This window comes from Dermacentor albipictus, chromosome 1, assembly GCF_038994185.2.
Source record: "Dermacentor albipictus isolate Rhodes 1998 colony chromosome 1, USDA_Dalb.pri_finalv2, whole genome shotgun sequence".
NCBI lineage: Eukaryota > Metazoa > Arthropoda > Arachnida > Ixodida > Ixodidae > Dermacentor > Dermacentor albipictus.
This window is the reverse complement of record NC_091821.1, coordinates 123,898,201-123,925,465: the sequence shown is the minus strand read 5'-3', so window position 1 is coordinate 123,925,465 and position 27,265 is coordinate 123,898,201. Positions and strand designations below refer to the sequence as shown.

The 27,265-nt window shown below is 48.1% G+C and overlaps 1 protein-coding gene and 1 long non-coding RNA gene across 4 annotated transcripts in view; one reads left to right on the top strand and one right to left on the bottom strand.

Annotated features, from left to right (window-relative positions):
- LOC135904809 (G-protein coupled receptor dmsr-1-like) overlaps positions 1-27,265 on the bottom strand; it is a 1,021,428-nt gene that overhangs the window by 438,681 nt on the left and 555,482 nt on the right. For both annotated transcript variants that reach the window (XM_070525370.1, XM_070525371.1), the window contains one exon: positions 15,621-15,739. The gene's annotated coding sequence lies outside the window, so the exon portion shown is untranslated. The remainder of the gene's footprint in view (positions 1-15,620; positions 15,740-27,265) is intronic.
- Positions 26,650-27,265, top strand: part of LOC135904838 (uncharacterized) — a 126,996-nt gene continuing 126,380 nt past the window's right edge. For both annotated transcript variants that reach the window (XR_010565227.2, XR_010565228.2), the window contains exon 1: positions 26,650-26,809. This is a non-coding gene — a long non-coding RNA (uncharacterized lncRNA). The remainder of the gene's footprint in view (positions 26,810-27,265) is intronic.

Sequence of the window (27,265 nt, the reverse complement as noted above, 5' to 3'; positions counted from 1 at the left end):
ACAAAAACGCGAAAACTCATTTCGTCAAAGTGACGCGTGCGCGTTAAAGATGCATTAATATGCCGAACAAAACTGGAGTTTTTTCTGAATAGCCGGAGACTGCCCCGTTCTGAAAGGAACAGAAAATGGATGTCGCCGACCGCTCAGACACTGGCTACTCGCACCTGCCGGAAAGCATGGGTTTATTTGCGTAAAATGTTTTTTTTGCATACCGTACAACGTTACCGAGCCCTTTGGGAACATATAGGACATCGCTTTGCGAATTCCTCTTCGCTGAGAATCTCGTTTGGCGGCGTTTTTAACTGTCCGTTGCACGCCGCCATGATTTCAGACAAGCCACCGTAAGCGAAGTAAGGCAAAGTGGACCAATCGCAGATGCCGGCACCTGCCTCTGCATTCGGTTATCTATTTTCAGTGCACTGGCTCAGCACTATCGAACCCCTATACACCTGAGCGTCCTCCTCGCCTCTTGTTAGCCAATTCGATATGGAAATCTGCTCAATGTAAGCAATGCTATTCACTTTGAAAGCCAAATAAGTGACCTCCTATAAACGAGGAGCGTGCTTCATTGGGCTTTTTAAACAACAATGCGGGGCATCGCCCGATGCCTGCGTCGGCGGTTACGTAAATTTGACGTCAAGAGATCGGAATAAAAAGAGATTGGAACAGTTTTACGCTATAGTGCCCCAGCGATCTGAAGGCATCAAAGCTGCTGGATTCAAGACCCTCGCTGTGTAATGAGCCAGAAGAGAGGAAACCAAGGGGGCCCGATGTTTAGTCATATCATAAGAAGGCAACAAACAATGACACCAAGGCCAGCATATGGGTAATTATCTGCAGTTTTTTTTCAATTAAATAAGTTATAAATAAATGGAGATGAAAGGAAAGTGGTGGCGCTGGCTAACTCTCCCAGGGTTAGTTCTCTAGTAGATAAACAAATTCTCCAGAAAGTGGGCGGGAAAACGGCGCCGCGGTGGTTCAATTCGTGAGAGCACCGTAAGCGTAATGCGAAAACGTGAGCTCGTATCCTCTCTGCTGCCAGTTGCTTTTTCATCCACTCTCACTTACATTTACTTCTCATTTCGTTAATTAAATAAGAACTACAGATAATTTCCCATATGATGTCTTTGGTGGCATTGTTTGTTGGCTTCCTAAAACTGCAAACGGCATTTTGCTTGCGCCGCTCACCGTCAGCGACGCATTTGTGTACGTTGGAGCCTCGCATTCGTCCGCCGCTTTAAAACTTCTGGAACAATCGAGCCGAGCAGCACGCCACCGAAAACTGCACTCGACACCGCCCAAAGCATGCAATGTGCGCGCCAGGAGCCATACGAGGAAGCACCGCCATAAACTGCCGCGCCGAAAATGTGTCTGTAAGCCTGATGACAATTCCTTTCGGTGAGAGCAGCTTACCAAAGGGATAGGGGAAAGGAGCAGAGAGGACACAAAGCGGAACGCGCTGCATTTCCCCAACTTGTAATGAGGATTGCCGAAGGGGACGTGGAAATTGGCGAGCATTCGACGAACTCGCGCATCGCCGCCGCACCACCTATGCAGGCGCCGAAAGTGCCTTGCCGAAACATTCGCCGCTCGCTTTCACAGCTACGATCCTCAGAACCAAGCAGCGTCTCTAGTGCGCCAGTCAATTAATGCGTTTTTCAAAGCTGGATTGTTTCCCAATAATTCATCAATAGCGGAGACGCTTCTGCCCGCCGCCTCCAATGCGTGCTACCGAGATGCCAGCTCGGCGTGAAGGGGGTTGAGGGAGTGAACGTGGCATCTGAAAAACCTAGTTGTAAAGCGTGAATCGTAATGCGCTTTTCGCTCTCGCAATTACTTATACCTCATCAGGATTGCCGTCGCTGGGAATTGCTTGTTAGAATTGCTTCGTTGAGTCATCGTGGCGTTAATGGATATCTAATTTCCGTCAAATTCTATCAAAGGCTCCTTTAGAGAGGCCGCCTTTCTGTACCGCGACTATGGAAAAGCCGTCCGGTTGGTGATCAGAAAGCTTTGATTGGATAATACAATATTTCACAATGAAGTTCGTTGAATGATGCGGCGACAGTTGCTGTGTCGGGTCTGCGCGATCAGCGCGTTCCGTAAGAAACTAGTCAAGTCAGGACCATAACAGATGAACTAGCGCTGCCATCAAACCAGCGATTTGCAGTTGCCCGCATGATAAGGCAGAGAAGCGTCCGTCGCGTTCATGTCGAGCATCCCGAACAGGCCTTCTGGTTCGTTCTCTACGACAATGCACAGTGCCCGACGCCGTAGTTGTGCAGCCTGTGCTAGTCCAAAGATTGTTGCGTGCCACGCGCGTTCACAAACTCACCTGATCTTGTACCGTAGGAATAGCCTGAAATCATCCAAGTAGGGAAAACGTTTTCTGACATTCTAGACATACAGCTCAAGGTGACGAAGATGGTGACCCGTGCCTTACGGAAAAAGGACCTTGCCTGCAGTTTTCAAGGCTATTACACGCATCCTGTTAAATGCATTGCTACTGATGGGCATCAATTTCAAAGGCAGTAAAATGTGTTTCAGAAAATATATCAAGGCTTTTAGTTCTAAGCTCATTTTCCAAACTTCATTGCCAGTGGTCGTATTTAAGCTCATTAGAGTTGAGTTGAATAATACTTTTACTAGGTGCCTCTGTCGTCTGCAATGGCAAGGAAATACTGAATCCAAATCCAGCAATCAGATCTCGGTAACCACCAACGAAAAAGTGAGCTCTGCTAATCTATCAACCGTCCGCACTGAGTAATATTCCTTGTTGATTTCATAGTACGAGCAAAGTGTGTCAGCAAGAGGCCGTCAAATTGAGAGCATAGACATACCTCCAGCGAATTAAATTTTACTTCTAAGGGAACAAAATAACGTTTGGGGAGCTTACCTTAAAGGGACGTTTTGCTACTATCAGTTTCAAGCACTCCTGAAGGAAACACGATCCGGCAAAATACGCCATAATAAAATAAATTCCGGGGTTTAACGTCACGAAACTGCGCAGTTGGTTATGAGGGCCGCGGTTTACTCAGCCTGAAGGCGCGTTCTGAGTTTGATATCGCAGGCTGCACGTACCATGGTCACGAGAAGAGTCATGTGCCTCGCCGCAATTGATCGAACACAGTCAACAATGATCCCCATTTCATTGCGTAAGGAACACTCTACAGTGACGCTTCTTGTCATTCATTGAGAACAAGAATACGCGTCACCAAAATAGTACGTCTGATTTTCGCCGTACATAATAAATTTATTGGATCATTGAACTACGTGTAATGCCTACTAGAAGGCCACGTTAATTTGAGCATTGCTCCATATTTCAGCTGGTCAATGTCATGATATACGTGGAACATTGGCACAAGATGCCTTAGTTTCTCTTAAAAAATAAGAATGTTTGCAACAATGCTTGGGGCTTTAGCTTGACCTTCGTGAAGTTTCGTTTGACCTACTCGTTTTCGAGTAGCTTCTGCTGTCTGGTGCATTAGGTGCAACGACTTGCAATTCTTGGAAGTTTGACTTGCCCCTCAGTCCAAATCGCGCACAAACCATGCGGCACCGAAGCATTTGTTTCGTTTCTCAAGAAAGTTGTTCTGCAATCATAATATTGTATGAAGTTTACCGTTTACAAATTCCCTTCTTCACAGTAAGCAAATGCCGTATTCGATCAGGGCTATCAACCGAAGGTGTGCTATGCACTTAGAACGAACGACATGGCGGCAGGTGATTTTTTTCGATGAAGTATAACTTCGCAATACGGAAAAAGTCCCAGCATCGCCCGAGCGGCGAAGCATTGATAGCGATAGCAAAGTTTTATACAACTGCGCGAAGCAAGGCTCGTAGTTTTATCGGCCATATAAATTGCAGCAAACATTCACTTACGAATGAAATTAAGAAGCGCTCATAGGCAAGTATGAACCGATTTCACTTGATGACCCCGAACATTCGCAGTCACGACATTGGCTTAATTAAGAGCGCAGAGTGGATCAAGCGAGCGCTGCGGTGGCCACTCGCGTCAGCGCGTCTCCGAAACTTAAGATTGCGCTATCTCTAGCACAAGGAGCCCCGGAAGACAGTGCACATGAAGCCTCTCGACTCCCTTGGTCTTGCACCCTTCTGAGATTACCTCCACGGTAGGGCACGGACGGTGTGTGAGGTCAGCCGCACGGACAGCCATGCGCAGGTATACGGAAAGGCTAGCGGATGAGAAACGTGCTCACCAGAACCCCCCCTTCCGTAGCACGTGTTGATCCCTCACCCCCACTTTACGCGCGCCTTATCACGTCACCTCTAACATTGGGCGCGCATCAAGACGCCGTCGTTCTCGGCTCACCCTCGCATGCTTTCCCTCGCACCCATCGCATACGACGCACGGGGCGCGATAGGATATTATCGCACATGGAATTTTTACATAACTCTATAGTGACGCCGACGACAATGACGAAGATGCACCTTGAGTGTCCAATAAGTGCTGACATAAGAATAACAGAAAGAACGAAAGCGTTACGGGGCTATAAATACGCTAAGATCTCTTCCAGGATTCTCAGCAAGACTCAAAAGATAACTCGACCTCACAAGAATTATCGCAACGAGCATGAACGACTGTCGTGCAGTTAAACAACAAAATTGCAAAAGGCGAAAGATGGAGGTAATACAAAAAGTGGTGAGGGGTATTCTGGTGGAGCATTCGCACACTTCAATGATACCGGCGTGGTGAAACGCGCAGTGGAGAGCGCCAGTGCCACACATGTTTATATCAAGCAAGCCGCAGCCCGCTTGGCTTGTCCAAGCGCATGTTGCAGCGCATGAAACGGCGCTGCTGCGGGTGTTCATGAAGGAGCGAGAGAGAAAACCCGAGACGTCACTGAAAGCTGCACTGTGCGTGATAGTGCCCTGTGCAAAGCTCTCGGAATGCCATTGTCGAACGAAGCGCGTAAAGAGAAAATAGGGGCGGGAATATTATGCGGTCGATACGTCGCAAGAACCAGCTCAATTGTTTCAGCCGCTCTACGCAGGCGAGAGTGGAAAATGTAAGCGGAGGCAGAAGACCCGAGGCGAGAGCGCTTGCGCGATGGGTTCGTTTCTCTTCGAGCCTCCCGAGGAAGGTGCGGCCTCGAAGTGGTTCTATTTTGCCGCCAGTCAGAAGTCTGAATAATGCAAACGCGAGTACCGGCGAAATCTCCCCCTCGCAAGCCGCCCGAAATGGGCGCGTGGCATGTCCCAGGAGCATCTATACGCTTGTCTTATTACGCCAGAGAATAGCGGGGGCCAATTCAGAGCTCGAATTTTCAGATTCACCTGCATCGCCTGAAGATGCATAACGAATGATTCCACAAAGAAAGAAAGAGGGAGAGGGACAATATATACGCCAGAAACTACGTGCGTGCGTGCACTGAGCATTTAACGACTGCGGTGCACGCTGACGATTCTTTAAGTAGTAAAGCTTCGGTTATGTCTTGCCGCCCTGTCACGGAGCAATGGGTACTAACATTTCCTGAGCGCTAGATTTTGTATATGTAGAGGAGTTCAATAATTGCCAGCTATTTTTGGTACCACCTCTCGAGTGAAATATATATGAAAGCATAGGGCGTATTCGCTTTCAGTGCGCGCTTATTGTCTGCTTCAGCAAAACGAGAAGAGCTCATTGGTTGGTTGAGCATTCTGTCACACCAAGGTGATAGTGTCGCCGAAAGTGGTCGTCCGAGAACACGTCCCCTGGTGTTCAGTCTCTCACAGCGCGTGAGGGAACTCCGTACTAATTGTTAACCAGCGAAGCTGAAACGTGCAGCCCCGGTGTTTATCACTGGTTTACTCCGGACGGTTCATTAAACGACGGCTTGGTAGGCTGCCGGATTCTCGGAACGCAGTTGCTGCTTGCGCTCGGCTGCACGAGCGTATTCTTGTGCCCAGGCTGCAGCATCGGCATGGCCTAAACAAGCTCGTTCCCGGTTCTGCTCACGGAGTCGCTGGTCGAAAGCTGCCGCTCCTGAGGAGTACGTATAACGCGTGGCCTACCTATTTCGGAGCTGGAGAGAAACAGCTGCGCGCATGCTCAGCTGCGACGGAGAGCAACGACGTCACCACTGGTGCAGCCAATCGCTCGCCCCTATTTCTCTTTTTTCTTCTTTATTTCACGCATGCACATGGGGCTGCGCCAGAGGAGTTATCAGCGTACAGGCGACGGATTGACGGACAAATTAGCTAGCCATATACAGATTCGCTGTAAAACGAGACAATTTGTAGAAGGAAAATGCCTATTCAAGACAGTTGCTCATGAGGATTATGGGCATTGAAGGCTTTAAAAAGAACAGCATTAAGAGCTGTATTTTCTGCCACATCCGGACTCCCTTTTATAGGGTATGTTGCAAAATTAAGTCTTGTGGGAGCATTGGAATTATTTAATGACTGATAGCCCGTAGGCGCCGGAAAGTTCCACAGGGACTGGAAACGCCTTTTTGTCGGGAAAGTGCTATGAGGTTATAACAAATGCCACATAGGGCGTGGCGGACTGTGTTTCTCTAAATCTATCCGCTTCGCAATCATTTTTGCTGTAATTCTGCAAATTCGCACAAGGCCGCTGCGGTCAAGTAATTTCTCCACCGTAACAAAAAAAAAAGTGAATAGAGGAGGATAGGTGGCAGCAGTTTCCATAGGTCATGTGGTGTTCATATTCAAAGATATACGCTAATTGCACCAACCTGCGAATAAGGCGCATTATCGGACGTACGAGGGCGAATCAGAAAGTATTTGCCCTGTTCTTTATTAGCCAAAGTAAGCTATACACAGGTAAATACCGATATACGTTATTCTACGTACCTTACACTATTTTTTACCCAAAGCCCTCACACCGCTTCAGACATTTGTACAGTTGCAGCACTAAATTTGAGATGCCCCTGTGGTCAATCAGCGACGCACAGGGCCTCTCCGAACGCTAATTGCCATGCAAGTCTGCGTCCATTTACAAACTCACAACACCACCACTTCACACTTCCCAAGCGGGACACCTTTCCCCATACGTGGGCTGCATTTCCCTGTGGATTTAGCGGGGCACACTTCGTAGCACAACCACCATCTTCAACAACTCACAGGAGCGCCGTGCCACGGAGCTACCGGCAGATAACGCCGGGCCGGTCCAACAAAGGTCTGCCACTCCGTATAATATGTTGGCTTCGCACTTACAGCCATAATTTGGTTTAAAAAGTAGGGGCAAAGACTTTCTTATTCTCTCTCGTAATTTTTGATTTCTCTCCATAACAATGCGCTCAACGCACAAGCTATTTATTACGTGAAAACCGTCCGCGATTTTCCGACCGCTGTCGCTAATACTATGTTTGTTATGACGAGAGCTTGCTGCTCACTATCAGCGCTCACTCTGCAAAATGAGCTCTTTTAAGTATTAACCAAAGAGCCAACGCTGCAAGTGAAGCATCAGGACTAGATCTATGCAATGAAGTCGTGTGCGTACTTGGGACGATGTAATTTGCATTTGCGCACGCATGAAAGAGCTGAGCAAGACATGATGCATTAAATATTTGTCACAACACGCACTTTGCACACCAGGACGTCCTCTGACTGTAGTTGTTTCCTGCCTTTGTTTCGTGTTTTCCTCTAAGGTACTGGTAGTATTCCTGTGCAATTCAGGCCTTGCTAGCACATTGTGCCTTGCGCTCGCGTGCTAGTGCGTTTCTCATCTGTTTGTACGAGCACGTATAATTGGAGCGCAGCTCTAGACGCCTGTTTCTGCGTTCGGGGTCGGCGTAACCGAGCAAATGAGCACAGCGAAGGATGAAAGAGTGAACGCCGAGCGCAGCGAGGGTTGAAAGACGGCGATGGCGAAAAGAGCGCGACGCAGAAATCGGAGGAGGAGGGTATGGCGAAAGCGTGAGAAGAAAATCGCAGTGAAGCGCAAGACGGGCTCTGGCAGCGACGACCGCTACGAGATGACACCAGCGTAGCGAGCCGTCGTCTCTTCACTGATGGAAAACTTCAAGCGCGCCCACCGACTGATAACATGTATTAGGCAGTGTCGTAATCATGGCAGTGTCGTAATCATCGCTGTAAAGGCCGTTCCTCTGTCGGTGATGAGGACCTCTGGGGCGCCATGTCGAAGCAGGATGTTTTCGACAAAGAATTTCGCCACTTCGGCGGCGCTACCTTTTGGCAGTGCTTTAGTTTCAGCGAAGCGGGTGAGGTAGTCTGTCACCACGACGATCCACTTATTTCCGGTTGTTGACGTCGGAAAGGGTCCCAGCAAGTCCATCCCGATCTGCTGGAATGGTCGGCAAGGAGGCTCGATTGGCTGTAGTAATCCGGCTGGCCTTGTCCGCGGTGTCTTGCGTCGCTGACAGTCTCGGCATGTTCTGACATAACGGGCGACGTCGGCGGTCAGGCGCGGCCAATAATACCTTTCTTGAATCCTCGATAGTATCCGGGAAAAACCGAGGTGTCCAGCGGTCGGATCATCATGTAGGGCGTGCAATACTTCTGGACGAAGTCCTGACGGGACAACAAGAAGGTAATTGGCGCGGACTGGTGAGAAGTTCTTCTTCACGAGTAGACTGTCTTGAAGCGTGAATGAAGATAATCCGCGCTTAAATGCCCTGGGGACAACGTCGGTGTGCCCTTCCAAATAATCGACGAGGCCTTTAAGTTCCGGGTCCGCTCGTTGTTGTTCGGCGAAGCCTTCCGCGCTTATTATACCAAGGAAGGCGTCGTCATCCTCGTCATCTTGCGGCGGCGGGTCAATGGGGGCGCGTGATAGGCAATCGGCGTCTGAGTGTTTTCGTCCGGACTTGTATGTTACAGTGATGTCGTATTCTTGTAGTCGGAGGCTCCACCGTGCCAGCCGTCCTGAGGGATCCTTTAAATTCGCTAGCCAGCACAAGGCGTGATGGTCGCTGATGACTTTGAATGGCCTGCCATATAGGTAAGGGCGAAATTTCGCTGTAGCCCAAACGATGGCGAGGCATTCCTTTTCGGTTGTAGAATAATTGCCTTCCGCTTTTGACAACGACCGGCTAGCGTAAGCTATCACGTGTTCATGTCCATCTTTTCTCTGGACCAGGACGGCGCCGAGGCCTAGGCTACTGGCGTCAGTGTGGATTTCGGTATCGGCGTTCTCGTCGAAGTGCGCAAGTACGGGCGGCGACTGCATGCGTCGTTTGAGTTCTTGAAATGCCTCGGCCTGCGGCGTTTCCCACTTGAACTCGACGTCACATTTAGTTAGCTGCGTCAGCGGCTCAGCGATGCGTGAAAAGTTCTTGACAAATCGCCTGTAGTAGGCGCACATGCCAAGAAATCTACGCACTGCCTTCTTGTCGATGGGCTGTGGGAACTTTGCTATGGCAGCTGTCTTCTGCGGGTCGGGGCGGACTCCAGATTTGCTGATGACGTGGCCTAAAAATAGAAGCTCCTCGTAAGCGAAGCGGCACTTTTCCGGCTTCAGAGTAAGTCCTGATGTCCTGATGGCCTCTAGTACTGTTGCCAGCCGCCTAAGGTGAACGTCGAAATTTTCGGCGAAGACGACGACGTCATCCAAGTATACGAGACAGGTCTGCCACTTCAATCCTGCTAAAACCGTGTCCATCACGCGCTGGAACGTTGCAGGCGCCGAGCACAGTCCGAATGGCATAACCTTGAACTCGTAGAGGCCGTCTGGGGTGATGAAGGCGGTCTTTTCGCGATCTCTTTCGTCGACTTCTATTTGCCACTAGCCAGAGTTGAGATCCATGGACGAGAAGTATTTAGCGTTGCAGAGCCGATCCAATGCGTCGTCTATCCGTGGCAGGGGGTATACGTCCTTCTTCGTGATCTTGTTCAGACGCCGATAATCGACGCAGAAACGTAGGGTTCCGTCCTTTTTCTTTACCAGAACAACCGGGGATGCCCACGGGCTTTTCGATGGCTGGATGATGTCGTCGCGCAGCATTTCGTCGACTTGTTCTCTTATAGCTTCACGTTCTCGCGCCGAAACTCGGTAAGGGCTCTGACGGAGTGGTCGAGCACATTCCTCGGTGATTATGCGATGCTTGGCGACTGGTGTTTGTCGAATCCTCGATGATGTCGAAAAGCAGCCTTTGTATTGTCGGAGCAGACTTCTCAGCTGCTGTTGCTTAATCATAGGGAGATTTGGATTAATGCCGTAGTCTGGTTCGGGAACCATGGTCGTCGGGGTAGATGCGGCGGAATCCGATAGGACAAACGCATTACTTGTTTCCAGAATTTCCTCGATGTACGCGATCGTCGTGCCCTTGTTGATGTGCTTGAACTCCTGGCTGAAGTTTGTCAGCAACACTTCAGTTTTCCCTCCATGCAGCCGAGCGATCCCTCTTGCGACGCAAATTTCACGGTCTAGCAGTAGACGTTGGTCGCCTTCAATGACGCCTTCTACGTCAGCGGGTGTTTCGGTGCTGACCGAAATAACAATGCTGCAGCGAGGCGTGATGCTCACTTGATCTTCAAGCACACTCAAGGCGTGGTGACTACGAGGGCTCTCCGGCGGCATTGCTTTATCTTCCGACAGCGTTACTGACTTCGACTTGAGGTTGATGATTGCGCCGTGTTGGTCCAGGAAGTCCATACCGAGAATGACGTCTCGTGAACACTGTTGGAGGATAACGAAGGTGGCAGGGTAAGTCCGGTCATGAATGGTTATTCTTGCCGTGCAGATCCCAGTCGGCGTGATGAGGTGTCCTCCAGCGGTGCGAATCTGAGGGCCTTCCCATGCGGTCTTCACTTTCTTCAACTGGGCGGCGATGTGTCCACTCATTACGGAGTAATCGGCCCCTGTGTCGACTAAGGCAGTGACTTTGTGGCCGTCGAGAAGCACGTCGAGGTCGGTTGTTCTTTGTCTAGCATTGCAGTTAGGTCTTGGCGTTGGATCACGGCTGCGTCGTGTTGAAATGAAGTTGGAACGTCGCGTCGTCAAGTCGCCTTTCGTCGGTGTAGTTTTGGCTTCCAGACTTCGTCGGGACGGCGGCGTGTCGTCATTAGGTCGTCGAGATGGTTTCTTCGTCGTCTTCGTCGGCGGCGGAGGATCTTGGTCAGTTCGACGAACAGCAACCGCACCTCCATCGGTTGCTGCTTTTAGTTTTCCGGGTATGGGCTCGCTGACCGGCCCCGGGCTGGGCCAGTGTATGGTCGGCGCTGCGGCGACAGGTAGCGGCCTGGTGATGGCGAACGGGACGGCCGTCGAGGGCTCCACTGAGTAGCGGCGAGGTAATCGGCGATGTCACGTGGGCGCTCGCCAAGCTGTGGACGCGGCGCGTTGATGGCGAAACCTCGCAGTCCCATCTCCCTGTACGGATATCGTCGGTAGACGTGACCCGCTTCTCCGCAGTGGTAGCAGAGCGGGCGGTGGTCAGGAGCACGCCAGATGTCCGTCTTCCTCGCGTAGGTGCGCTGGGCGACGGGTGGTCGTGCTGGCGGCGGCGGCGGCGGACGACGAAACTGTGGCGTGACAGGGCCCTGGCGCGGTCGCGGAGGGGGTCCTTGACGGGCGTGCGACGGCGGCGTAGGTCATCGCTTGCGGCTCACGCTGCGGCGATTCAGGGGCTACTCCAAGTTGTTGTTGGAGCTCCTCACGCACGGCGTCGGCAATCGAAGCCACTTGAGGCTGTGATGATGGGAACAGCTTTTGTAGCTCCTCCCGCACGAAAACTCGGATAGTCTCGCGTAGGTCGTCGGCGGCGAGTGACTGAACTCCGGCGTAGTGGGTAGAGCTTGTACGGCGGTTGAATTGCCGGTTCCGCATTTCGAGTGTCTTCTCGATGCTGGTTGCCTCGCGAAGGAACTCTTCTACGGTCTTCGGTGGGCTTCGTATCATTGCGCCGAAAAGTTCTTCCTTCACACCACGCATGAGAAGGCGGACTTTCTTCTCCTCAGGCATATCCGGGTCGGCATGGCGGAACAGACGTTTCATTTCTTCCGTGAAGATGGCGACGTTCTCGTTAGGTAGCTGCACTCGGGCGTCCAGCATGGCTTCGGCCCTTTCCTTGCGCACGACGCTCGTAAATGTGCGCAGGAAGCCGGTACGGAAGAGGTCCCATGTCGTCAAGGTCGACTCCCGGTTCTCAAACCACGTTCTGGCGGCATCTTCTAAGGCAAAGTATACATGCCGCAGCTTGTCGTCGGAGTCCCAGTTGTTAAAAGTCGCGATTCGTTCGTAGGTCTCCAACCAGGATTCTGGGTCTTCAGTCGCTGCTCCATGGAATGTCGGTGGGTCCCGAGGTTGTAGGATAACGGGGGACGCTGGGGCAGCCATTGGGGTTGTTTTGACCACGATCTTCTTCGTCGACTCAGGTAGAAGTCCGTGCTCTGGGGGCAGTCCTTGCAGTCTGCGGCTAGCACGCTGGTCTTCGGCGATGTTAGTTTTGTCCTCGGGCTTTGGGCTTGGATCGCGGCTTTGCGGGGGCGTTCGGTACATGAACGCACAAGCACCTCCACCAGATGTCACGTGGTAGTGACGGTGACGAAAGAAGCAGTACGGTGGAATACAAAACTAGCTTTTATTGGGCGAACCTGTGCCCACAAAACAGGCTACACTTATAGCACAAAGAAAGCGGCGGACACGCTCGGCGATCATCGAAAATCTGATCAGCGGGTCAAGAGCGTCGGCTTTTATAGATCAGTCGTCGAATGTTCCAGATTAACTGATGGGACCCGCTTGTCTTCCACAAAGTTCTACACCATTCGTGTCACGCGATGAAATCTGATAACACAAGGTTCGGCGACAACAGACACGCGGATAGAAGCGTCGATAAATTTCCAGAAACGTCGGATACATGCAGGCGCGTCCCTCGCTCTGCGATTACAGTTGTTAAGCGGCGAAACGTGGTTGCGTGATAAAGATAAGTACACGTGTCAATATGTACCGATACCATATGTATTGCATCATGCAGTGCCGTAATCGCCGGTGAATTTTTTTTCCTTTTTGCTTTTCTTTCGCTCTTTTTATTTCGCTTCTTACCAATTGTTAACAAATCGTCAGCAATTTACACTCAGCAATTTACACCGCGGGGCAGCGTACTAGGACCCTTGCCCCTTTTTGTTACTAACATCAATGATGCGCCCAATAACACCTCAACCTGCATGCGTGTTTTTGCCGATGCTTGTGTATTATATCGACCAATTTGCAGCCTTGATCATCAACGTATTCTTCAATATGACCTTCATCTCGTTACCAACTGGTGCGAAGACTGGCAAATGAAACTTCTCATCTAAATGCAAACTAATGACATTCACGCGAAAAACATCAGATCATAGCTTTTCCTGTTATATAAATACAAATCTAGTATCTCAGGCATCAGCATACAAAATATCTAGGCGTTAATCTTACACCGAGCCTTTCCTGGGCCTTTCACATCACAACCATATGCGCGAACACTATGGCTCGTCGCTATATTCGTCGCAACTTGCGTAACTGCCCGTCTAACATCCGTAAATTGGCATTCTTATCGTTTGCAAACCCCCAGCTTGAGTTCGCGTCCCTTATGTGGTCTCCCTACCATGAATACTTAATCCGCATGTTAGAAGCCATTCAAAACCGAGCCGGTCGATTCATTTGCCGAAATTACAGCTACTAGTCAAGCATTCCTCAAATAAAACTCTACCTTTCCCTTCAATCACTGAGTAGCCGACGTGACATAGCACTCCTTTCCATGCACCATAGATATGTTCACCAAATTAGGCTATCAAACTTACCACTGGAATGCGCGTCTTGCACATCACGACAACTTTATAATGATTTAATCCTCAGTCGCATCTATGGCTACCTAACGCATTGAACTTCTCGGCTCTACCACGAGCGATTCAGTTATGGAATTATCTTCCTAACAGCACTATCGCGCAAATGATTAATGATAAATTCAGACAACTACTGAACCCGCAGTTTTCATCCTAACAAATATATTTATCTGTACATATGTCATTTCATATAATACGTCTAGCACAATGCGTTGGCGGGCTAGTTGGTGCGAATCCGTGGATACTTTATTTAGCGCAAAACAACAGACACAAGAAACATGACAGGACAGGTGCTGTCGTCTTTCTTGTGTCTGTTGTTTTGCGCTAAACAAGGTATTCATATAATACGTGTCACATATGTGCCATGTCTCCTTTTTTTTCCAATTTTGTTTGTTTTATGCGCGCGCGCTACGTGCCTTATTTTGCGTGGGTGAGCGAGTAATACGTCGCTTTTTATGTTACTGTAAACTGTACTTTTCATTCTTTTCCCGACAACTCCTTGTATTGATTTAGCGTTTTATTTGTAACACTCCTTTGCAAGCACGTGATGATTATAAACATTTTTAGCTCTCACATTTTTTATTGCTCATATATGGGTTTTCTCTTGTCATTTGTTCAACGATGCCCCCCCCCCCCCCCTTACTCAATGCTGCCCTTGGGGCCTGTACGGTACTTTGAAATGAATAAATAGATATATAACACCCTCTTTATGCCACACTAACCGTTTTCATTCCTTACCAACCAATGATTTCGATTGTGGGCTACGCTCAGAGACGATCGCTGGTGTAACAACGTTAACATGGGAGTGCACTTATAGGTTAACATTGTGATCCATGGTTCCACTTTTAAAGCAAGGAGCGAACGTTTCGCAGTTGCTCTAAAGGTCGCGATAACAGAAGATGAGTGGCTTCAGAAACAGTATTCATGTGGCGGTTCTTCACAGTACCATTGGTACCCAAATTTTACTACCAGAAAAACAGTGGCAACTACGTTATGATGTCGAACTTTACACCATTACCTCCAAAATGTCCTGACCACGGTAAGTTATCCAGTGATAGGCACCTTTTTAACAGCGGAACGCTTGTCCATCCGTTATTTCAACCTGCGAAGGCGTTTTGCGGATAGTTACTACAAGGATGACAAGCACGCCAACGAATTACTCGACTCGACAGTAACACCTTTGCCTCAGTACGAAACAAGTGCTTTATTTCTACAAGTTGAGTTGCGGTCGAAAAAGCACTGTATCTATTAAGTAGGCAGTGACATCATTAGAAGACATGTCATCAACGTATGACTTCTGCAGTTAAACCTGGCGGTTTTGTCGACGACAATTCGCGCCTCTGGTTCAGCGATTCTTGTTTAGCGTAACGCGCACGCACATGCAACGGGCGAAGCGGATGTTCTATAATCTTACAATTCGCATCTGTGTACGCGCAGTTCAGCGCCCAACCTGCACGTGCTTAGTTTGCTGGACTGCGTCTCAGCAGTTTCGCGTGCTTCGGACCATTGTCACTGGTTTTCCAACTTTGCAATTAGTCTAAGTTGGGCGGAGTAAGTGTCCGAGGCAAGCGCACCTGCGTGCACAGTCATATGGGCACACTATGCACGAAATGCCGGCAGGATCACGGCTAGCTTGTTCTCCTAAATAAAGGGGCAAAATAATGCAAGAGCAACAAACACCAGCAAAACGACACAGTTTTTCTCCTTCGGCATGGTCAGTATTAACGACGGCGCAATATGATGTGTCTATAATGTAGCTTTAATCGTAGACCTCGTTGTAATACGCCGTCAACGCTCCTTGTAGGTGCACAATCTAGATTTCCGAGTTTTGCAATTCAAATGCTTACATATACCAATGTACGAAATTATTGTATTACCTTGGAAAGGCCGGTTTCAGGAAGGGTTGGCAGAGAACAACCGACGAGACTGGTTTTCTTGAAGTAATTGCAGGTCTTTGCCCTCAATATTGGCCCCGACTCAGTGGTTTGTCTCGTACCTGCAAGGGAAAAGTAGACGAGCAAGACACGCGTCATTTATACACAAGTATGTTTCCTTACCGAATGGGCGTATAACTTCATATCAGTAATGAGGACGCATTATTACTATGTAATGAGCTAAGTAGGAAAGCTGTAAGTATCTTTTAAGAAAAGGCAGTCTTTGTGGTTCCCGAATTATTCACCTTATAACTTCCTATAAAAACAACAGAAATGCATATTGTGTAGATGGGCGACATTGTAAAGTATGCACAAGGAATTAAGAAACAGGCACCATGCTTGGCAAATATATATATTTTTTAGGATACTGTTTTAAAACAACATTAACTGCTATACAGATCACAAGCTTCTACTAGCATAATGACGGCGGGCGGTCGGTGTATGTGTGTGTGAGTGTGCGTGCGTGCTAAATTACGCCTCATTACTTCAATATGACGAGTCACCAACTAGCCCAACAGCAAGTTCTGCTAGATTCAGTACTGTTTATCTATCGCACCTTGAAATGTTCTTGTAGAATGGGGTTTCTAAGGCCATGTTCCCAAAGGTTTTCGTTCGTTACTGCTGTTTGCCATTGGCCGGCTGGCTTCGCTAATGATATGTCGAAGGTCACGAATGTCGGACATCTGCTCTTGAGAACAATTCTACCGTAAGAACTTTTCGTCAATACAGGTACCGGGCAGAATTTTGTTCGGAAGCGCTGTATGTCATTGACCAGATGCATTTATATATCCGACATCACGATCGCTTTCCATCTGGTCTTGCAGACCATTTCAGCGAAAACACTTTTGAGTGAATACTGCAGGTACTGCAGTGGAATGTGCAAAGCTTTTGCTTCGTAAGTGCTTTTTGCCATTGGCCTTCGCTAATAATGCGACGGCGAATGGGAAAGCCTTTGCACCTATTTCTTTAGCCCCCCAAAAAAAAAAACGTCTGTAAATGTGAACATATCCATTCCCAGTGGTAGACCTTTTTTGGATCGGCCCCACCTTATCTGCCGGTTTCTCCGCGGTACAGTGCTGCTGTCAGTTGTTGAAGACGGCGGCTGTGCTTCACACGTCCACGGCGTACGAGCAACGAAGTGTGATTTGTTTTGTATGGAGAAACGGAGGAACATCCATCAAAATCCTCAGGCAAATGCAGCCCACGTATGGGGAAAGGTGTTTCGCTTTGAGAAGTGATAGGTGGTAGTGCTGCGAGTTCACAAAAGGACGTCAAGGCTTGCATGATAATGAGCATTCGGGGAGGCCGCGTGCGCCGCTGACTGACGACAACAAGTGAGAGAGGCTGGGCCACCGAAAATACAGTCCAGACCTCACCCTTATAGTGAGTTCCACCTTTTCGATCGACTGAAGAAGTTCCTGCCAGGACAGCGATTCACGTGCAACGATGAAGCTAAGACAGCTAGCCGTCCTATGGTGGTTGCACAGCCAGTCGGACGAATTCTACTACGGGGGCGCCTCAAATTTAGTGCTACGATGGCGCAAATGCGGGAATCGGTGTGCGGACTATGTGGAAAAGTAATTTAAGGTACGTAGAATGGTAGGTATGTTTGAAATTATATGTATGTACCTTATTTTGGTTAATAAATAATTGGGGCAAATACTTTCTGATTCGTCCTCGTGTGCACACATTGCGATTGCCTAGTTTCTGCTTCTACAAACAGTTCTTCTAGCATAAGAACCTCCTTGCATCTAGGCACCGTAGGCCCGTGTCAAAAATAAATCACAAAAAAGAACGTGATTACGCTAAAACTAGTTATCAGACCAGGTGACAGTCAATTAATCTTGAACCGACCCTATTGCAAAACCCAGTACCCAGTGTAGCGCCGGATTATGGGCCCAGTGCCACGCGTTGGATGCTGGGGTGCTTGGTAGGCTTGGCGTACTGGGAGGTGCTGAGTACTGGTGCGGAAAACAGCTCTAGCATGTTAAATACGTGGTGCCTGGACACCGCATATATTTTTTTGAATACAGAAAGCAACAGAGAGCGTTTTAATGCAATAAAGAACCTCCCACTAGGATTTGATCGTCGGACCTACAAGAACCCAATCCCGGTACTTTACGACTACGCCACGCCAGCAGGTGAACAGCGGCTGATAATTTGTCGTTTTTAAGGATCGAGAAGCAGTTTTACTTTCACAGAGATAGTCTTGCACAGACATGGTAGATGCGCTATCGCCCAGCAACTAAAACTCACGCCTGTACCACAAAGAACAAATTTGCTGTCCGTATTCAGTAGCATGCTCGGAAGTGCCACAACATCGATTTTCACTTGCGATTGGTATTTTAACTTCGAAAAAAGTCCTAAATGAACCGCCGACCTGGGATGTTGTATGGGCTGTTACTGCCGATTTGGATAGCCGTTTCTTGTTCTTTACGCGAGGGATATGCAACTTTTTCTTAGTTCAGTGATTCCATTCAGTGGACACGTCAGTTTAGTCATATATATTCGTCAGAGAAGCGCAGGCTAGTGCTGGGAGCCTTCGGCGACAGCACATATATACCGGTGTAAACACCGCGCGTCACATAGGCGCTCATTGCTTCTTGTCCTGGCACTGTAGATATGAAAAAAAGGCTTAAGAGCACCCATGCGAAAGCTGAAGTATAGAGCGATTTATTCTTGTTAGACTTCTTGATTCCTGAGCCTAAACGCGCCATTAGCGTGCAGACGGACTCGGCAGATACGCTAGGCCTAAGCTTCGGTGGGGACCGATCTCGGCGCGGGTAGCTGGCGAAAGCTAAAATGTCTGTATTTGAGCCCCCAAAATTTTTTTAGTACAATAGCGAAAGTGGAAGCGCACGAAAATCTCCTCAGCTTTGTTATCAGTGCAATAAATCAATCAGCGGTAGGCTTCGAACTCGGGGTCCGTTCGAGCGCGTCTGAACGACTTCTGGATTTCATGTCCACTCCACAATACTGCGACAACGGCGACAACTCCCATTCATATGTTACGTGCGAACTACTAAAAGACGCGGCGTCCTCTGCGTTTACGTGGTTTCGTTCAAGAATTTAGCTATCTGCCCAGTCAAAAAGGGTAATGCAAAAAACGAAAGTAATCTTCACTGTCAAATGTCCACGAAGAAACAGGGCAGCTCACATGCCTTTATTACAAGCTGCGCCACGAAATAGGGGTTTATAACCGCAAGATATAGCGTTATTTCGGACAAGAGACTAGTATCAAACGATGAAAATGTATAAAGAATTTAACATTCAGCAGCCGTCATCTTTGCCTACTGGAACCAGCACGGTACAAACACAACCAGCGCAGTTCCCAGTGCGAACCAGCGAACTGCAGCGAGAACCAGTGCCTACACAGCATGCAATAAACCAGAGCTCCCCAGCGTCATGGCAGTGGACCCAGCATCTCGTCCAGCGTGACCCAGCGTTCTCACTGGTGTCCCAGTGAGTCCCAGTGAGCGCCAGCGTACCCAGTGCGATCCAGTACCAAAAAACGCGCTGGTTTCACACTGGAAGGCACTGGAAGACGCTGGTTTTTGCAACAGGGTAGAGGTATTATTGAATGCGGCCAGGCAATAACAAACACATCCTGCGAATAAAAGTATTTCTAAATTTGGCCTATGTGTTTTTTGAAACTATTTTGAATAGGAGTTTCAATTTCACATATCAATTCGCATAATCGAGCGAGAAGCAAGCATCTCAAAAACTGATATGCGGAACCAAAAACAGGCGTTGTTTCTTGTTTCTTTTCCATTCGCGCTGAATTTCCGAAAGATAGCGCACATTTGTAGAACTGTTACGACAGTTCATTAGCTAACTGCTCCCCCTGATCATTGTAGACATCATTTTGCCTCGTGCAGTGCACGACGTGTTGCCAGCACGAGTAGCGCACCATACGACGGCTGCATATATGTACTGGCGAACTAGTGAAGTGAATAGCATGTCAGGTTTTATTAGTAAAAAAAAACTTTTTAAACATAAAACTCTTTCAAAGATCGCAAAAGGAGTGTCTCTGTTCAAAAACTGAAGTTTACAGTGTATCGTTTTTTTTTAACTGCTGTCACAATATATTCATGAGCACAAGCAACCGTAGCGTGAGATATGCACCACCGGTTGCTCATCAGCGTTGTATGGGATTTCTGCTGAGAGCAGCAATAAGGCGCGACTCAGGGAAAGCCTTCCCGATTTTGCGGACGCACAAAAGTGAACGCCGAAACAAGCCATACAAAAGAAAGAAATAGAAAACAACACAAAACAAACTAAAAGCGACATATTGCTGTCTCTCTATACGTATACATTGATATTTCTTTTTGTATCAATGCAGCGAAGGCCGCGAATGAAACATAGGTCGTAACGAAGTGCTCGAGGCAACGGCTCCTTTCTTTTTGTCGTACGCTCGGCCTATCAGAGCCGCTGCATTCACTGATCCTTATGTTTGCATGACGGCGCCGTGAGAACGCTACGTCTGTCGCACACTGTTCCACCACTCTCTCCTGTGCCTGTCGTATATTAAGGACGCCTCAAAAGAAAGATAGTTATAAGGAGCCAAACAACCAAACCATGACCACAATAAAAGAGGGCAAAGATCGGGAACACGTGCGTGGTTAGGACGCGGCGTCTTGCCGAGCCGCTCGGCGACGGGATGAGAGGCCTCTCAGGGCTACGCGACAGCCGCCGAGTTGGCGAAGCGCTGTGGTCTTTCGTCGTGGCCGCATCACTCTCTCTTGTAGCCACTCCTGTCGCACTGGCTCGACAGCCTGTATACCCCCGCCGGGACCGCGCTACGAGCCAGGCGCATCCTTCATCTCTGCTGCGGCGGCAGCGCGCATGCATGGCGGACGTCAGCCGACGACGAGCAGCGGTTTCGCAGGGAGGCCGCTGCCGGCTTTACGCGCGCGGCCGGGAGTCCCGGGGGCCGCCGCAGCCGCGTGCGCGCTTCCGTATGACTCTCTGGAGCCCGATTTGTCCGCGCCTCGCGATACGTTGTCCGAGGGAGGAAGAAAGGGCAGGCGAGCGCTTCACTTCTGGCGCATTTTGTGCCGCTGAGACGCTCCGAATCTGTGCGGGATAACCGCTGTCTGTGTCCAGCCTGTCATTCAGGAAATTACAGCCCGCGTCTGATCACGAACGATAAGGCGCCACAAAAATTTTCCAATTTGGCTTTGCCTCGCATGCGGAGAAATCGCCCCGCGCTAGCTGTCTACGGTGAAAGCTAGAACAGTCCTTCCCTGCAGTAATATGTGATTTATGGATCTATGTTTACGGTTGTATTCATGTAGAAGCTTCAAATAAAAGTCTTTTTTTTTGCACGTTTGCTGCAGGCGCCTACTTTTCCTTCCGGCTTAATGCGATTAGGGGAAGTGCTGTGTGTTTCAACTGGGTGCTTAATCGGCGAAACCTAATGTGAAAGATTCATATCCACGGTTTTTCTTTCTTTCTTTCTTCCCTCGAGTGCGAGAATAGGGCGTTACTCCCAAGGATAGGAATGCAGCACACGATGTAGTCATTCTGATAAAAAAATATTACGCTGCTTTGTAGGTCTCATTTTACGAGTGTGTGTCGGCTGAACGAGTCTGCAACTCTTCACTGTTAATAGAAAACGGAGGAAAGCTAATGGTCAAATCGGAATATACATTACTGGCGTCTTGTGTTAAGTGAAATTTCTTACGACGGACGAGAGTACGAGCTTTGGATGGATGAACAATTCGTCAGAAGACCGTGATAGCCACTTGTGTCAAATTATGTGATGCACAGCACAACTTCAATATCTGAGGCGCCTTAACGTTTTTTTCCTCAGCGCTGGAACAAACAATAAATTCGGAACCATCGTGAACGCAGCAGGGCCCACTGTCATGATAATAACACTTAGCGATGGTGTTACTTCAGAAAGTAGACCAGAGGTAACATTTTCACACAGTAGCTGGTATCACGCTTTTCTACCATCTTGTTTACCTGCAGCACGACCGTCGTCTGTATTGTGGTGTGCCTGGCAACCACAAGTGCGTCTCTGCAGTCATTAAGTCGTAAAGATGTCCGACTTGACGACTTGTTCCTCGAAAAACACCGCTCTGCATCTTCTGCATAATAATTGCTTCTACTGAAATTACATTTACACATACAGCTCTTTCGACTCCAACCTCCACTAGTGTGGTAGTTATTTCGTCGACATTCTTCTTCACGGCTTGCCAGACCTTCAAGATCAGCCACCTCACGAGGTCGACGGTGTCCGCATGTGTGGCCCTCCGTAGTAATCCTTCATGAAGATAAACTGTCATAAAATCTGTAGGCTATGTCCTGCGATTTTAAGGCAGTTCTAAAATGTCTTTTCCCAGGTCGAAGTAGCGGCCCACATAAACAAATGGTGTTAGAGATTAGAGTACACTACAACTAAGCGGTTGAGAGAAGCCACAACATAGTATTTAGCTGGCTATTGGGGTACTGCGACATCACTGTCGTTGAAAGTACCGACAATGCTGCCCATGACGGCACATGGGGAAAACGAAAACAGCTGAATTTCGTTGTCCGAAGCGGATGTGTCTCCCACCTGAGCTCTCCTGCCCATAGCGTCACGATAAGGAAATATAATGCATCGGAGCTCACTAACCGGCATCTAACGCCATGGATCCATACATAAAGTTACAACTTTTACCCGGTTGTTGTCGACAGGAAGGAATGTTGCAGTGTCGCCTTCGCGTAGGTGCTTCCTTTACAGTCGCCTATTCACTCCCAATTGGAATGGTGGACAGCACCAAATGCAGCACATGATGTGCCGAATAAAGCTTAAAGCACCTCCTTCATTACTGTTCATCGAACCAAGATGAGTGGCCTGCATTTCGGGCAGCTTTACACCGCTTAAATGACAGAACCCTTTCGAAAGAGAAGATCCTGGGTCTATCACCTCGTGCGTCGACAATGTGCAAAATCCCAGAAGCGCTGCTGCGTTTCTTGAGATGCGTCTAACCAATATGCCCACTTGTGATAAATTGAACGATGAACAGTTCATTGCGTGTGTGCGAGTATACTGTAAAGTTGTCTCAAGCTTCTTGTCATATTTCAGACACCCTTCCCCAGTGCCTGGTAGCCCACCAGGCTGAGCCCTGTTAACTTGTCAGCACTGACAAGTGTTGCTGCTATGGCGACTATCGCAAAACTGAGCTTAGCCGAAGCAAAAAGCAAACCAGTGACAACGCGAAATTAAAGGTCTTGCGAGGTGTGGCGAATATCGTGTGGCTGATGCGTTCTTTGGTAATAATTCAGAAATAGTTAACTCATGCCTTACCGATTTGGATTCAGTTCAAGCATACAAACTTTGGTCAACTCAGCGCTGTACCACGACTCGGATAAAAAGTGTTCTTAAGCCAAAACTTCAGAATATTCGCGGTCGGCTTTACGTGATAGGACACTGAGCCAGTCAAGGCAACGAATATTTCACGCAATAATGGTAAAGCATCGTGTGCTCTCTTCAATAGGCGATAAGTCTTTCTGATGTCATTTTTCTTCACGAAGGCAAAAAAATCCACAAGTTCTTGTGTACTAGGCTTTCCAGATCCCATTGTAAGCACACGCGGATGGGATACAGTACCATTGCCATGTTCAAGTAAGCTCTCAGCTCTCCGCGGTGAGGGAATCAGTGCGAATATGGTTCAGAGAAACAGCCTTATCGATAATTCTAGAGGCTAAGCGTAAGATTTTTGAAAATTTTCGCCCATCAATCTGATACGCACAGCTCGTGCAAAGTACGCCCTGAAGTTCCACACGGAACGTAATAAATCCTAGTTTACGTATAGTAATGATAACAATTTGCGTGTTAAAGACGGTCTCACTTTCTCAATAAGGTGCCATACTTCGCCTAAACAAAACTTCTGTTGCATGAAACTAAACGTGGTTCCTTCCCGAGTTTCGTCAAGGTGGTTTATAGGTACTTGAATTTCGAAAATGCCTCAGTGCTAGCTTGGAGATTACACCTTAGGCTGACCGAAATGATTAACGATATTTTAACTGCGCAGCTTCATTTGACAGTGACGGGTCGGGCTTGTCAGTGCGTTTATATAGAGCTTCAGCCTTCCTTCCTATACGACATTTCTAGACACTCGGAAGGCGCTAATGACGTCTTTATCAGGGAGCAAATGAGCGTGCGGCTGCAACAGATACGTTAATGAACACTTTGCGGCCTGCTTCAGGACAACGCGACTCTGGAGTAATCCAATAAAACAGGTTTAGGTGAAAGTGATTTGCGCGCAAAGTATGCAAGCTTTTCGTTGATGGACAGTACAGGGAACCTTCGTGGTACAGGCTTCAACGGGTGCTGATGTTTAAATTTTCTCTCCTCATCAACGGTATGTCCTACATTTCGCAGAGAGAACAGCCTGATCGCCATGCTTGCACCTGTCCTGCCGTGCACGACAGAGTAAAAAAAAAAAACGAAATACCGATTGAAGAAGGCTCGCAAAGGCATGTTAGTGAGTAGAGGCGAAAAATAGCTCGGCTCCTTAAAAGCATCCGCCTAGGTCGAATATGTCGTCAGCTCTTTCGGGTAAAAAGGTTTACTACTACTGCAGCTACCTAAGTTAATATATGAATGCTCGTTTTCCACCTAGTATAGTGACTGTTACACAATCGAATTAAACAAGGTGGGTCCTGATGGTAAAAACCAATAGAAAATAGAACTTCCTGCGCCAGCAAAATGACGTGCTGTTCCCACACTGAATATAACGTCAAACATTCCATTCATATAAGAAAATATGTGACAAGCAAGCCCTATGAAGAGTGTGTTTATTAAGGGGCTTCAGCCGTAAACGATAAATGGTTACGTAAAGGAATTTACGTTACATGGTAATTATGTTAGCGTTCTGGCATGTCTGGTTGCTTGTGGTTCTACTCATATGAGCTCAAAATCCTTTGCCCGGATTCACAATAAACACTTACATAGGAATTGCTGGTAAAAGCAAATTTGTATGTATATAATCTGTATGCCGCAGTTAACCTACAGTGGTGCCTTCTTCGATCACTCAGACATGGTTTGAACATTTCGCGCTTGTAAGAAATTGACGGCTCTGCTACCGCCGCGGTCACAATACACTTCTCGGGAATACAAACGAAAATAAGCAAGAATGAATAACTGCAGATGTAGACGAAAGGAATGGACACATATACGATCGTTCTGACGTGCTGAAAATCTGTGTGTTAACTCTACAGGTAGGTGTTGTTGCTACTCGCTTTCCGTTATTCTGTGCGCAAATGCTGTAAACAAAAACCTTCCTGTCATTTTTCTCCGTACCTTTTGTGCGGAAATTTCGCATCCTCAAAGAAAGCCTGTTTTGGCAGCGCGCCTCGTAAGTTGCTGTGGATAAGTTCTTGAACATTTGTAGAGTTATCGAGTGTGTAGTGCCAACATCAATTCGCGTATTAGGTTCCCCGAATACGTTTTCAAGATCTGTATAAGCTACCTTCTAAGTATTGAAGGCTTATTATGAGGGAATCGCGACAGCTGCAGATGTTCAGAATTTGTCTGCGTTATATTTTCTAGTGCTGTCACGAGAAAGCATGTGCAAAATATGTCGGTAGTGTATTTGCGAAGCCCTTTTCGTAGAGATTTCGTGCTGCACGACATAGTGTCAATTGTCGGTGGCCCTAACCTCTTGTTCCCCGAATCTCACGCATGCACGCAGTCTTGAGCGCGCCTAGGTACACGATATGTTTTCACTGAGTTTGAACAGCACTTTATACTTATACGTAAAAATAAAAAATGGAAACGTTATCAGCGCTTACCGAGAGGCACCGAGTCGCGTATGATCCGCTCGTCGCGTCTGCTTGTCCCGTGGCTTCCGAAAACTTGCGCCCACGGGTAGCTATTCAGAAGGGTCAGTCGCACCTCCATCTCAATACCGCTAAGGGAAAGCAAGTAGCAACGACACCTAGCTGTAAAGTTAACACACAGATTTTCAGCATGTCAGAACGATCGTATATGCGTCCCTTCCTTTCGTCTACATCTGCAGTTATTCCTTCTTGCAAATTTCCGTTTGTATTCCCGAGAAGTGTATTGTGACCGCGGTAGTTGCAGAGCCGTGAATTTGTTACAAAGGCGAAATGTTCAAATCATGTCTGACAGATCGAAAAAGGCACCACACTACCTTAAATGAAGCATACAATTCCCAACTTCCTAGCGCTTAGGCCCGCAGCGTTCTCAGAAAAACTACGGGGTCAGTTACACCTGGGGCCCTCCATTTCCTCCTTCTCATTAACTCTAGTATAAGCGCTGTCCAATGCTGTTTCGTCTCGGAAGAGAACAACAATTTACAATAGGTAGTAAGGCACTGGAAGTGGTAAGGAAACACACCTACTTAGGGCAAGTAGTCACGACGGATCCGGATCATGAGACGGAAGTAATCAGAAGAATAAGAATGGGTTGGGGTGCATTTGGCAGGCATTCTCAGATCATGAACAGCAGGTTGCCATTATCCCTGAAGAAAAAAGTGTGTAATAGCTGTGCCTTACCAGTACTCGCCTACGGGGCAGAAACCTCGATGCTTACGACAAGGGTTCTACCTAAATTAAGGACGACGCAACGAGCTATGGAAAGAAGAATGATGGGTGTAACGTTAAATTAAGGGATAAGAAAAGAGCAGATTGGGTGAGGGAACAAACTCGAGTTAATGACATCTTAGTTGAAATCAAGAAAAAGAAATGGGCATGGGGAGGACTTGTAATGAGGAGGGAAGATAACTGATGGTCATTAAGGGTTACGGACTGGATTCCAAGGGAAGGGAAGCATAGCAGGGGACGGCAGAAAGTTAGGTGGGCGGATGAGATTAAGAAGTTTGCAGGGACGACATGGCCACAATTAGTACATGACCGGGGATGTTTGAGAAGTATGGGAGAGGCCTTTGCCCAGCAGTGGGCGTAACCAGGCTGATGATGATGATGATGAATTCTGTAGAAAGGATGAAGACACCACTGGGAGCTGTCAAGGTCGCCTGCTTTGTGCAAGGATTAGAGTGGTAAAGAGACGGCGGCGCGACTGACCATTCTGAATAGCTACCCGGGTGCGCTAGTTTTCGGACGCCAAGGGACAAGCAGACGCGACGAACGGTTCATACCCGATTCGGGGCCTCTCGGTAAGCGCTGAAAACGTTTCCCTTTTCTATTTTTACGCACAAGTGTCAAGTGCTGTTCAAATTAAGCGAAAATATATCGTGTACCTGGGCCCACTCAAGACTGCGTGCATGCATGAGGTGCGGGGAAAAAGATGTTAGGGTCACTGAGAAGTGACACTATGGCGGGTCTCTTAGGCATGTAGGGCTCTCTTGGCCATATTTATCGGCAAGAAGGTAGCCTAGCTGCCTGCGGGATTATCTTACTGAGCTTTGCCGACTGCTCGGTTGCGGTAGTCGAAAGTTCAATTCCCCCCGCCCGTATTTTAAATTTAAATTTGACATTCCCCAGTGCACTACAACTGCAGGCCTGGAGTGACGCCTGACACCGGCGAACAATGCCGAGAGCGAGTGTGGCTATAGTAATCCAGGTGGAACCAAATGAGGAAGGCCCACTAAGTTTGAACAAAGACACTCTCT